We start from the raw sequence: 11,095 nt of genomic DNA on the forward strand, positions 1-11,095 counted from the left end.
GCCAATATGGCATTCAGAGCATCAATCTCAAGAACTTCCTTCCTCTGAGGCATCCCATTATTCACAGAATTTCTCCCAGAAGTGTACATAAATTGGTTATTTGCAACCATGTCAATAAGTTCTTGAGCTTCTGCAGGTGTTTTCTTTAGGTGAATGGATCCACCTGCAGAATGGTCCAGTGACATCTTAGAGAACTCAGATAGACCATAATAGAATATATCCAGAATGGTCCACTCTGAAAGCATGTCAGAAGGACATCTTTTGGTCATCTGCTTGTATCTTTCCCAAGCTTCATAGAGGGATTCACTATCTTTTTGTTTGAAGGTCTGAACATCCACTCTAAGCTTGCTCAGCTTTTGAAGAGGAAAGAACTTAGCCAAGAAGGCCGTGACCAGCTTATCCCAAGAGTCCAGGCTATCTTTAGGTTGAGAGTCCAACCATGTTCTAACCCTGTCTTTTACAGCAAAAGAGAAAAGCATGATCCTGTAGATTTCAGGATCTACTCCATTAGTCTTAACAGTCTCATAGATCTGCAAAAATTCAGTTAAAAACTGATAGGAATCTTCTGATGGAAGTCCATAGAATTTGCAGTTCTGTTGCATTAGAGCAACTAGTTGAGGTTTCAGCTCAAAATTGTTTGCTCCAATGGCAGGAATTGAGATACTTCTTCTGTCAAATTTGGAAGTAGGTGTAGTATAATCACTAAGCATCCTCCTTGCATTATTGTTGTTGGGTTCGGCTGCCATATCCTTTTCTTGTTCGAAAATTTCAGTAAGGTTATCTCTGGCTTGTTGTAATTTAGCTTCTCTTAGTTTCCTCTTCAGAGTCCTTTCAGGTTCAGGATCAGTTTCAACAAGAATGCCTTTTTCCTTGTTCTTGCTCATATGAAAGAGAAGAGAACAGAAAAGGAAGAGGAATCCTCTATGTCACAGTATAGAGATTCCTTTATGTTAGTAGAAGAAGAAAGGAATAGAAGAAAAAAAAGAGTTAAGAATCCAAACACAAGGGGAAGATAGGTTCGAATTCTTGAGATGAAGAGAAGTGTTAGTAGATAAATAAATAGATAGAAGAAGATGAGAGGGAGAGAATTTCGAAAATTAATTTTGAAAAAGGGTTAGTGATTTTCGAAAATTAAGAGAAGGATTAAAATTAAAATTAAAATTTGAAATAATTAGTTAATTAAAAAAATTTTGAAAAAAAAAAAGAGGGGTAATTTTCGAAAATTAGTGAAAGGAAAGTAGTTAGGTGGTTTTGAAAAAGATAAGAAATAGTTAAAACAAACAAAAAGTCAACTAGTTAGTTGAAAAAGATTTGAAATTCAATTTTGAAAAGATAAGAAGCTAGAAAAGATATTTTGAAGTTGAATTTGAAAAAGATATAATTTGAAAAAGATATTTTAAAAAGATATGATTGAAAAAGATATTTTGAAAAAGATATTTTGAAAAAGATATTTTGAAAAAGATTTAATTTTTAAAATTAAAATTGATTACTTGACTAACAAAAAACTTAAAAGATATGATTCTAGAATTTAAAAATTGGACCTTTCTTAACAAGAAAGTAACAAACCTCAAATTTTTTTGAATCAATCACATTAATTGTTAGTAAAGTTTTCAAAATTTTGAAATAAAGATAAGAAAAAAAATTTTGAAAATAATTTTAAAATTTTCAAAAATAATAAAAAAATGAAAAATATTTGATTTTTGAAAAAGATTTTGAAAGATAGGATTTTTAAAATTGAAAATTTGACTTGACTTATAAGAAATAGTTAAAGTTTTTAAAAATTTTTTGACTAAGTCAACTCAAATTTTCGAAAATTATAAGCAAAATAAGGAAAAGATATTTTTTATTTTTGAATTTTTAATGAGGAGAGAGAAAAACACAAATATGGCCCAAAACATGAAAATGTTGGATTAAAACACATGATGCATGCAAGAACACTATGAATGTCAAGATGAACACCAAGAACACATTGAAGATCATGATGAACATCAATAACTTATTTTTGAAAAAAAATTTCAAGAAAAGAAAAACATGCAAGACACCAAACTTAGAAATCTTTAATGCTTAGACATTATGAATGCAAAAATGCATATGAAAAATAACAAAAAACACAAAACAAGAAAATTTTAAAGATCAAACAAGAAGACTTGTCAAGAACAACTTGAAGATCATGAAGAACACCATGCATGAATTTTCGAAAAAATGCATAAATTTTTAAAAATATGCAATTAACACCAAACTTAAAAATTGACTCAAGACTCAAACAAGAAACACAAAAATATTTTTGATTTTATGATTTTATTAAAAAAATTTTGTATTTTTTTCGAAAATTATTTTTTTGGAAAAATGAAAAACAAAGAAAAATTTTTTGAAAGATTTTTGAAAACTTTTTGAAAAGAAAATTACATAATCTGAGCAATAAGATGAATAGTCAGTTGTCCAAACTCGAACAATCCCCGGCAACGGTGCCAAAAACGTGGTGCACGAAATTGTGATCTCTAACAATGACATTCAACTTGGTATGCGCATCTACTAACTCAGCACTTTCTTCGCAACTCCGCACAACTAACCAGCAAGTGCACTGGGTCGTCCAAGTAATAAACCTTACGTGAGAAAGGATCGATCCCATGGAGATTGTTGGTATGAAGCAAGCTATGGCCATCTTGTAATTCTCAGTTAGGCGAATAATAAATGGTTATGGAGTTTTCGAATAATAATAATAAATAAACAGAAAATAAAGATAGAAATACTTATGTAAATCATTAGTAAGAATTCCAGATAAATATATGGAGATGCTGTGTTCCTTTTGGATCTCTGCAACATACTGCTTTCATACTTTCAATCCTTCTTACTCCTTTCCATGGCAAGATGTATGTAGGGCATCACCGTTGTCAATGGCTACATCCCATCCTCTCAGTGAAAATGGTCCAAATGCTCTGTCACAATACGGCTAATCATCTGTTCGTTCTCGATCATGTCGAAATAGAATCCATTGATTCTTTTGCGTTTGTCATCACGCCCAACAATCGCGAGTTTGAAGCTCGTCACAGTCATTCAATCTCTGAATCCTACTCGGAATACCACAGACAAGGTTTAGACTTTCCGGATTCTCATAAATGCTGCCATCAATTCTAGCTTATACCGCGAAGATTCTGATTAAGGAATCCAAGAAATATGCGCTCGGTCTAAGGTAGAACGAAAGTGGTTGTCAATCACACGTTCATAGGTGAGAATGATGATGAGTGTCACGGATCATCACATTCATCATGTTGAAGTGCAACGAATATCTTAGAACAAGAATAAGCTGAATTGGATAGAAAATAGTAGTAATTGCATTAAAACTCGAGGTACAGCAGAGCTCCACACCCTTAATTTATGGTGTGTAGAAACTCCACCGTTGAAAATACATAAGTGATGAAGGTCTAGGCATGGCCGAATGGCCAGCCCCCATGAATGATCAAAAGACCGAATGGTCAAGAGACTATCCTGTCAAAAGACACCTAGTACAATAGTAAAAAGTTCTATTTATACTAAAACTAATTACTAGGGTTTATAGAAATAAGTAATTGATGTAGGAATCCACTTTCGGGGCCCACTTGGTGTGTGCTTGGGCTGAGCTTGAGCTTTACACGTGCAGAGGCTTCTCTTGGAGTTAAACGCCAAGTTGTAACGGGTTTTTGGCGTTTAACTTTGGTTTATGACGTGTTTCTGGCGTTTGACTCAAGAATGCAGCATAGAACTGGCGTTGAACGCCAGTTTACATCATCTAATCTCGAATAAAGTATGGACTATTATACATTGCTGGAAAGCTCTAGATGTCTACATTCCAACGCCGTTGAGAGCGCGCCATTTGGAGTTCAGTAGCTCCAGAAAATTCATTCGAGTGCAGGGAGATCAGAATCCAACAGCATCAGTAGTCCTTTGTCAGCCTCCTTATCAGAGTTTTGCTCAGGTCCCTCAATTTCAGCCAGAAAATACCTGAAATCACAGAAAAATACACAAACTTATATTAAAGTCCATAAATGTGAATTTTACATAAAAACTAATGAAAACATCCCTAAAAGTAGCTAGATCCTACTAAAAACTACCTAAAAACAATGCCAAAAAGCGTATAAATTATCCGCTCATCAAAGAACACCAAGGATTTTATCCATTGGAGATTGGAGTGGATATGAGGGTTCATTGGTTGGGAGAAGGGTTCATAATACGAGGGGTGGTTCATCATGATAGGGATATAGTGGTTCAACACTCTCCATCTTTTTCACTTGTTGCACAACACACTCCAGTCCCTTGTTCTCAAGTTGAGATTTGTTAGCCATGAAAGTTTCGTGTGCTTTTTGGCTTTTCTCTTGCTCCATTTGGTGGATGGTTGATTGAGGTCGATCCATTGCTTTCTTGAAATGATCCCGTGGCTCTTGTTCCGCTTGGATAACATAATTAGGATCAAATTACTCTTGAATTGATGGATATGGACATGGTATATATGGAGGTGGTGGTTCTTAAGAGTAATTGTATTGGAATTGGGGTGGTTCTATATATGGTTCATATGGCTCATAAGGTGGTTGATATGGTGAATATGGTTTAGAGTCATATGAAAGTGTTTGGTGGTAGGGGGATTGTGAGTATGGTGATTCAAAGCTATGTTGAAGAGGGGGTTCATAGGTATATGGTGGTGGTTGTTGATTGTCACGAAGAGGTCTACCATAACCATTATCTTGGTATGCATCATGAAATGGTTGTTGTTCATAGTACATTGGAGGGAGTTGTTGCCAAGAGGGTTGATAAAAAATCTTATGGCTCCTCCTATCTTTGATTGTCCCAATCTTGATGCATATTCTCATTGTAGCTTCTATTCCCTACAACATAATTTAAACTAAACTCATAGCCAGAGGGGTGAGAATTCATGGTAACAAAAGGAAATAAAAACAAAATTTAATAAGAAATAATGAAAATAAACTCCTAAAACTAGAAACAACTACCAAAGAAACAAAAAGGCAAACATATTCACAATATTCACAATAACCAATAATAAGACACACATTTGCAATTTTTAGGTAACGGCGCCAAAAATTGATGGGTGAAAAAATGCCGGTTAAGAAATTCTGATAAAAGAAGCGTTGCAAGTACAGTCTTAACTGACGAAATTCCCACTATCAATATTTAAATTGTTTGTCACTGAAGCAAACCCAATAAAATTAACCGAAGTATTTAAATCTCGGGTCGTCTCTCAAGAAATTGCAGGAAAGTGTACTTATAATTGGTTATGGAAAAGTATTTTTGGGGTTATTCTGATAAGAGACGAGTAGTGTAAATAACAAGGAAATAAAATAACAACTAAGAAAAGTCCTAGCAAGGATTGAGAATTAGAATTCCTATCCTTATTATCATTATCAATTATGATGGTAATTGCCTTTTACTTTCACTTAGTTAATCTCTAGCAATGAAAGAAAGTCAAGTGAGCAAAATCAACTTAAGTTCACAAGTCCTAATCAAATATTAGATTTAGTGAAGTCTAAGCCAACTAGCAATTTTCAATCACCAATCAACAAAAGAGTTTTGATAACTCAAGAGTCTCTAATTGATCAATCCAAGTTAAGAACATAAAAATCTAATTTAAGATCCAACCAAATATTTTATCAAACACTTGGAAGACATAAAATAAAAACAGAGAAAACTAACAAGACATAGCAAAATCTAAAACTAAGTAAAGCAAAGAAGTAACAATAATAAAGCAATTGAACAATAAGAAACGTGAAACATAAATTGCATTGATGAAGATAGAGAGTAACACATGAGTTTATAAACTAAATTAGCAAAATAAAGGAATTAATAAGAGAAGTAGATAACTAAAGTGCTAGAACAAGTAAGAGTAGAAGAAAACTAAACTAAAGCAAGGTAGAATTCTGAAATTGAGAAGGAACAAGACTAAAAATCCTAAAACCTAGAGAGAGGAGATAGCCTCTCTCTCTAGAAACCTACATCTAAATCGAAAATTATGTGAATAAATGTATGAATGATTGATTCCCTCCCAGCTCCACTCTGCAGCCTTTAATCTGGATTTTCGGGCCTAAAACTGGGTCAAAAAGAAGCCTAGAAATCGCCCCCCAACATTTTCTGTAAATTGCAACAGGTGATGCTCTGCCACACGTACGCGTCGCTTGACAAAATCCTGGTCACGCATATGCATCATCCACCCGTGCGTGTCGCTCTTCTCCTGCACCAGTCACGTGTACGCGTTGTCCACGCGTGCGCGTCGTCCACGCGTGCGCGTCGCTGCTAGCTTCTCAAAACTTCAATTTCTTGTGTTCCTTCCACTTTTGCATACTTCTTATCCATCCTCTAAGCCATTCCTGTCCTATAAACCCTGAAAATACTTAACACACATATTACGGCATTGAATGGTAATAAGAGATGATTAAAATTAGCAAATTTAAGGCTAAAGAAGCCTGTTTTCAATCATAGCACAAAATTAGGAAGGAAAATGTAAAACATGCGAATTCAATGAATAAGTGTGAGAATAATGGATAAAATTCACTCAATTCAATACAAAATAAACCATAAAACAGTGGTTTATCAAAGGAGGAAAGTGACTTTTAGATCAGCTTCTTTGTCGATGATGTGGTTGAGGCTTTGATTCTTCACCCGCTTGAACCACACATTCACTATGCTCCACTGTGTTGTTGTTGGTGGTGGTGGAAAAGTTTGAGTACCCTAAATTCTTGTTCTACCCAACATTCTTGCACTCAGCTTGTCTCGCTCATTTGTGTTTATTCAATCTCAATTTTGGATTTGGAGAAATTAAGGTTCCAAACTAATAACAGAGATAAAATGGGATTCAATATACGAAATATACCACATTTTTATTTTCTTTTGCCACCTCAGCTAGATTCTTTAATGAGGAAGATTTTCATTATAGTTGGACCTTTTTGTAGCGTTTTAAAATATTTTAGAATACTTTTGCTATTATTAAAAGTAAGATTTTTTTGTCATCAATTTAAAAATTAGGGACAGTTTTAATAGTTTACTCTAAATCATTTTCTTCTATTATGTTTCTCTCTAGATCCTCTTTATTCACGATATGAACTGCTTAACATTAAAATCCTAATTTTTATTCATTATTTACTAATGTTTATTAATACTAAAATCATAATTCTAATTCAAGATTTGTATTCTAATTGGAAGTATATGAATCATTTTGTTAGAATTTATATGCGAATTTTATGCACCAAATTTGTGATTTTGTTACATTGTTTATGATTTAAATTATTGTTCAATATTACGGTTTGCACTAGAAACTTTAGGGATTTTTTTCAATAAATAAAATAAATATTAAAATTATTGAAATACGTCATTTTCAGAGTTTTTACTGTTTTGCATGTTTAACCTTTTTTTATTTACAGTGTAAATGAGATAAGTATGGCTGTATCTAATTTACAATGTAAATGAGATAAGGCACGCACATATCTCCACGTATCATATTTATAAACACGTTGTGATACGTGCCTTATCTCGTTTATACTATAAACGAGATAAGGTTAAAGATGAATCGTTGACACAGTAAACAAGATATAATAGGACAAAAATATGGCTTCTATAAAAAGACTAGCAAATCATTGGTATTCTTCACAAAATCATCAAATTTTCCTTCTCCTCCCTTTTCCTTCCTAGAGATTTGGACAAAATGTCTAATAGTAGTAGTTTCTTAGTCTTGATGGTTTATCCTAACTGTCAGATGAAAAACAGTGATAGTAGGGTAATATTTGAGTGCAAAAGTCCAACATTCTTCTGAAGTAGAAGAGCGGATTCGTTGTCGGAGCTAAAGAGTATGATATTATCTCATGTCGGTGGTACGGAGACAAAAGAGGTTGGTCGAGTTCGGTATAGGATGCTAGCACTAATGGGGAATGAAATGTTTCAATGTCATCTGTTTTGGCTCGATGGCGATAAGCATGTGCACTTTATGTTTGATGTGTACGAGAGAATTATGGTTGAACAAGTGATGGAGCTTTCAGCAGAGGTTCGTGACGTTGGTGGGGCCAGTAGTGTTAACTCGGACTTCGTACCAGATGACCATCATCTCGTACCAGGTCCATTGCACTGTACGAGTCCAGTGTAGGACATGGAGGTTGAAGGTGAAGAATTAGACGATGACTACATTGCCGATGGTGACAAAGTAGTTCATGGGAAGGTGACGATGAAGATGAGTTCATACCAGAGACTCCCATTGGGGATCACGTCGACACCTATTGCCACCTCCCAAACCAATCCTAGAGTTATCATATGTGCGCAGTCACTACCATACATTGGACTTGCATGCAATGTATGAGGAAACTCCGTACTCAAACATGGTGGCCGAGGATTACAACACGGATGGCGGTTTAGAGTTTAGGGTTAGTCACAGATTCAAGAGCAGAAAGGCAGTGCTGCAAGGTGTGAAGAATTATAATATTTGATGAAGTGCATAGTATTGAGTAGTTAAGTCAAACCGGATGAAGTACTACGTACGATGCAGGCAGTTCACTAACGGTTGTCCTTGGACCCTCTGGGTTGTCATCCGACAGAATCTCAGATATTAGTGAGTATTACATAATTTTACCTCATTTTTAAAATTGCTATTATTATTCTGGTTAGATTTTAATTCGATGATACTTAACAACTTTAGGGAGGTGCATAAATTTAGTGGATCATATAAGTGTCTAGCCCCACCATGTCACAGGATCATCGATAATTGGATAGCCACCTCATATGCAGACTTATCTTGTCGTTCATACAGTCAAGTCCATCAGTATCCATCCCTGTTCTACAAAGTATAGTGAGGCAGAGCTATCACTTCAAGCCATTGTATAGAAAGGTATGAATGACAAAACAAAAGACAATTATGCAAATATATGGTGATTGGGAGGAGTCGTACAACAGGGTGCCATGGTTGCTCCAAGCATTGAAGAGTTGTTGTTCAGGCATGATATATGACTTGAGTGTTGTGCCATACTATGATGGACACGTGATGGTTCTGGACTGCAGTCAGTTTGACAAGATTTTCTGGTCATACCCTCCCTGCATTGAAGCGTTCAAGCATTGCAATCCCTTTATCTTAGTAAACGGCACACATTTGTACAGCAAGTATGGAGCAGTGTTGCCAATTGCAGTTGCCCTAAACGATAACAGCAATATCCTACTTGTGACCTTCGCCATTGTTGAGTCTAAGAGTACGGAGTCATAGTCATTCTTTCTATCCAATCTGAGGCGCCATGTTACACTAAAATAAGGGCTTCTAATTATATCTGACAGATCCTAAGCAATCAATGTTGCACTTAGAGCAGATGATGGCCTATGAAAGCCTCCTAGGGTATTTCATGCATATTATGTCATGCATATGGCTGCGAACTTTATGTCCCAATTCAAGTCAGCTGAAGACAAGCGATATCTAATTAATGCTGCCTATAGTCCTAGTAGTGCTAGCTATGAGTGGTATATGGATGCTCTGAGGACCTTATCACGTGAGATGGCTGATTGGACCGGGAGATTTAAGAAGGAAATACGGCTACAGCACGGTGATGGTGGACGTCAGTTTGGTCACATGACAACACACCTTTCTGAATGCATCAACGCAGTGATGAAGGGAACAAGATATCTACCCATTTCAACTATAGTGAGATACACCTACGAGAGGTTGTAGCAGTTGTTCGTTCGTAAGGGTAGGGTAGCGCATGCTCAGATGGCTGTGGATAACCGTTTTCATAGTGTCTGTAGGCTGTGATTGAGAAGAATAGCGAGGGAATCCAGAAGATGCATGTTACATATTGTGACAGGAGGGCTTCGATATTTGTGGTTGAAGAGTTGGGGCCGTTTGAGGGGTGGAGTCAAAGTTTATTCTATGACAGATTAAGGGAGGGGACATATGATTGCGTGCTTTTTCATCCCCTTCATTTTTCGTGCCGTCATGCACTTGCATCTTGTATAGCCGCCAGTGTGGCGTGGGGTCCATTTGTGCATCAAGTCTACTTGCAAGAGTCTATTTTCAAGGTGTACGCGATGGAATTTTCACCTATCGCTGATAAGAAGCTTTGGCCAAAGTGGTACAGTACACGTTTGCGGTGAATCCTGCCATGTGAAGGAAGGCAACTGGTAGGCCAGTTTCTACCAGGTTTCGCAGCGACATGGACGAGGTGGAGCGTCAAGCAAAACAATGTGAATTATGTTGGCAAGTCGGTCACACTCGGAGGGGTTGTCTGAATCAACCCACGGATGACATGTAGTAGTTGTTAATATTGTTGTCATTTTATTTTGTACTTCAAAGCGTCACATTCAGTAGTGGATCCATTTTGTTTCATTATGTTGTTTTCATTTTAGCTTGTTGTTATTGTTGTTAATGTTGTTTTCTACCTTATACTAATAATTTGCATACATAACGAATGACAAACAGGTTAATATGTACCTATAAAAAACTCAAGTAATGGCAGTTCATACGACATGTTCAAGATGGATTACAAGATCACTATAGTAATCATACATAAAAAATTACAAAAGTATTATTCTACTATTATAGCAAACAAAAAGGATAAACTATGAAAGTATTGAACGTCAATGATGCTAGTCCCCTTGGAAATGAAGATGCTCTCTAGTGCCACAAGGTGGAGGCGATGTCTGATGTGTGGGTCTGCGGGCACGTGGGTCTGGCTGATCTGGTAGTGGAAGAGGGGGATACTGCATGTGACGGGTACAGAAAAGGCCAAGGATAGTACGGGTATGTAGCATTAGAGAGTTGAGCCTGAAAGTGTCGTGTAGATGGTGGATACTGCGGTGGAGGTGGCAACCACTGTGAGGTCGTCAGCAATCGGCAGTAGTCAGTAGAGGGAGGTGTGGCATACTAAATTCCAGGCCGGTGGTGGAGCTGGTGGTGGTGACTCATCGCCCTATGATCCTCATGCCTGTCGAACTTCGCCTCCTCTTTCGACTCCATGTCCAACCTCTGCCTATGAGATTGAGCTCGCTCTCGTCGAGGTCCTGCAACTCCTCCTTTAGGATCCCTCTCCCCTCGCTCCTTCCTGGCAGAACTCCTCATGGCTGAGCGCACCTCCATTTCACGCCTCCAACG

General features: G+C 36.6%; 1 non-coding gene across 1 annotated transcript; it reads left to right on the plus strand.

The window, feature by feature from the left end:
• Window positions 1–239: 239 nt before the first annotated feature.
• On the plus strand, window positions 240–347 carry LOC127743494 (small nucleolar RNA R71). The gene has a single exon (XR_008004885.1). It is a non-coding gene; the product is annotated as a small nucleolar RNA R71 (small nucleolar RNA).
• Window positions 348–11,095: the final 10,748 nt, after the last annotated feature.

The sequence above is a fragment of the Arachis duranensis genome, chromosome 10, assembly GCF_000817695.3.
Source record: "Arachis duranensis cultivar V14167 chromosome 10, aradu.V14167.gnm2.J7QH, whole genome shotgun sequence".
Lineage (NCBI taxonomy): Eukaryota > Viridiplantae > Streptophyta > Magnoliopsida > Fabales > Fabaceae > Arachis > Arachis duranensis.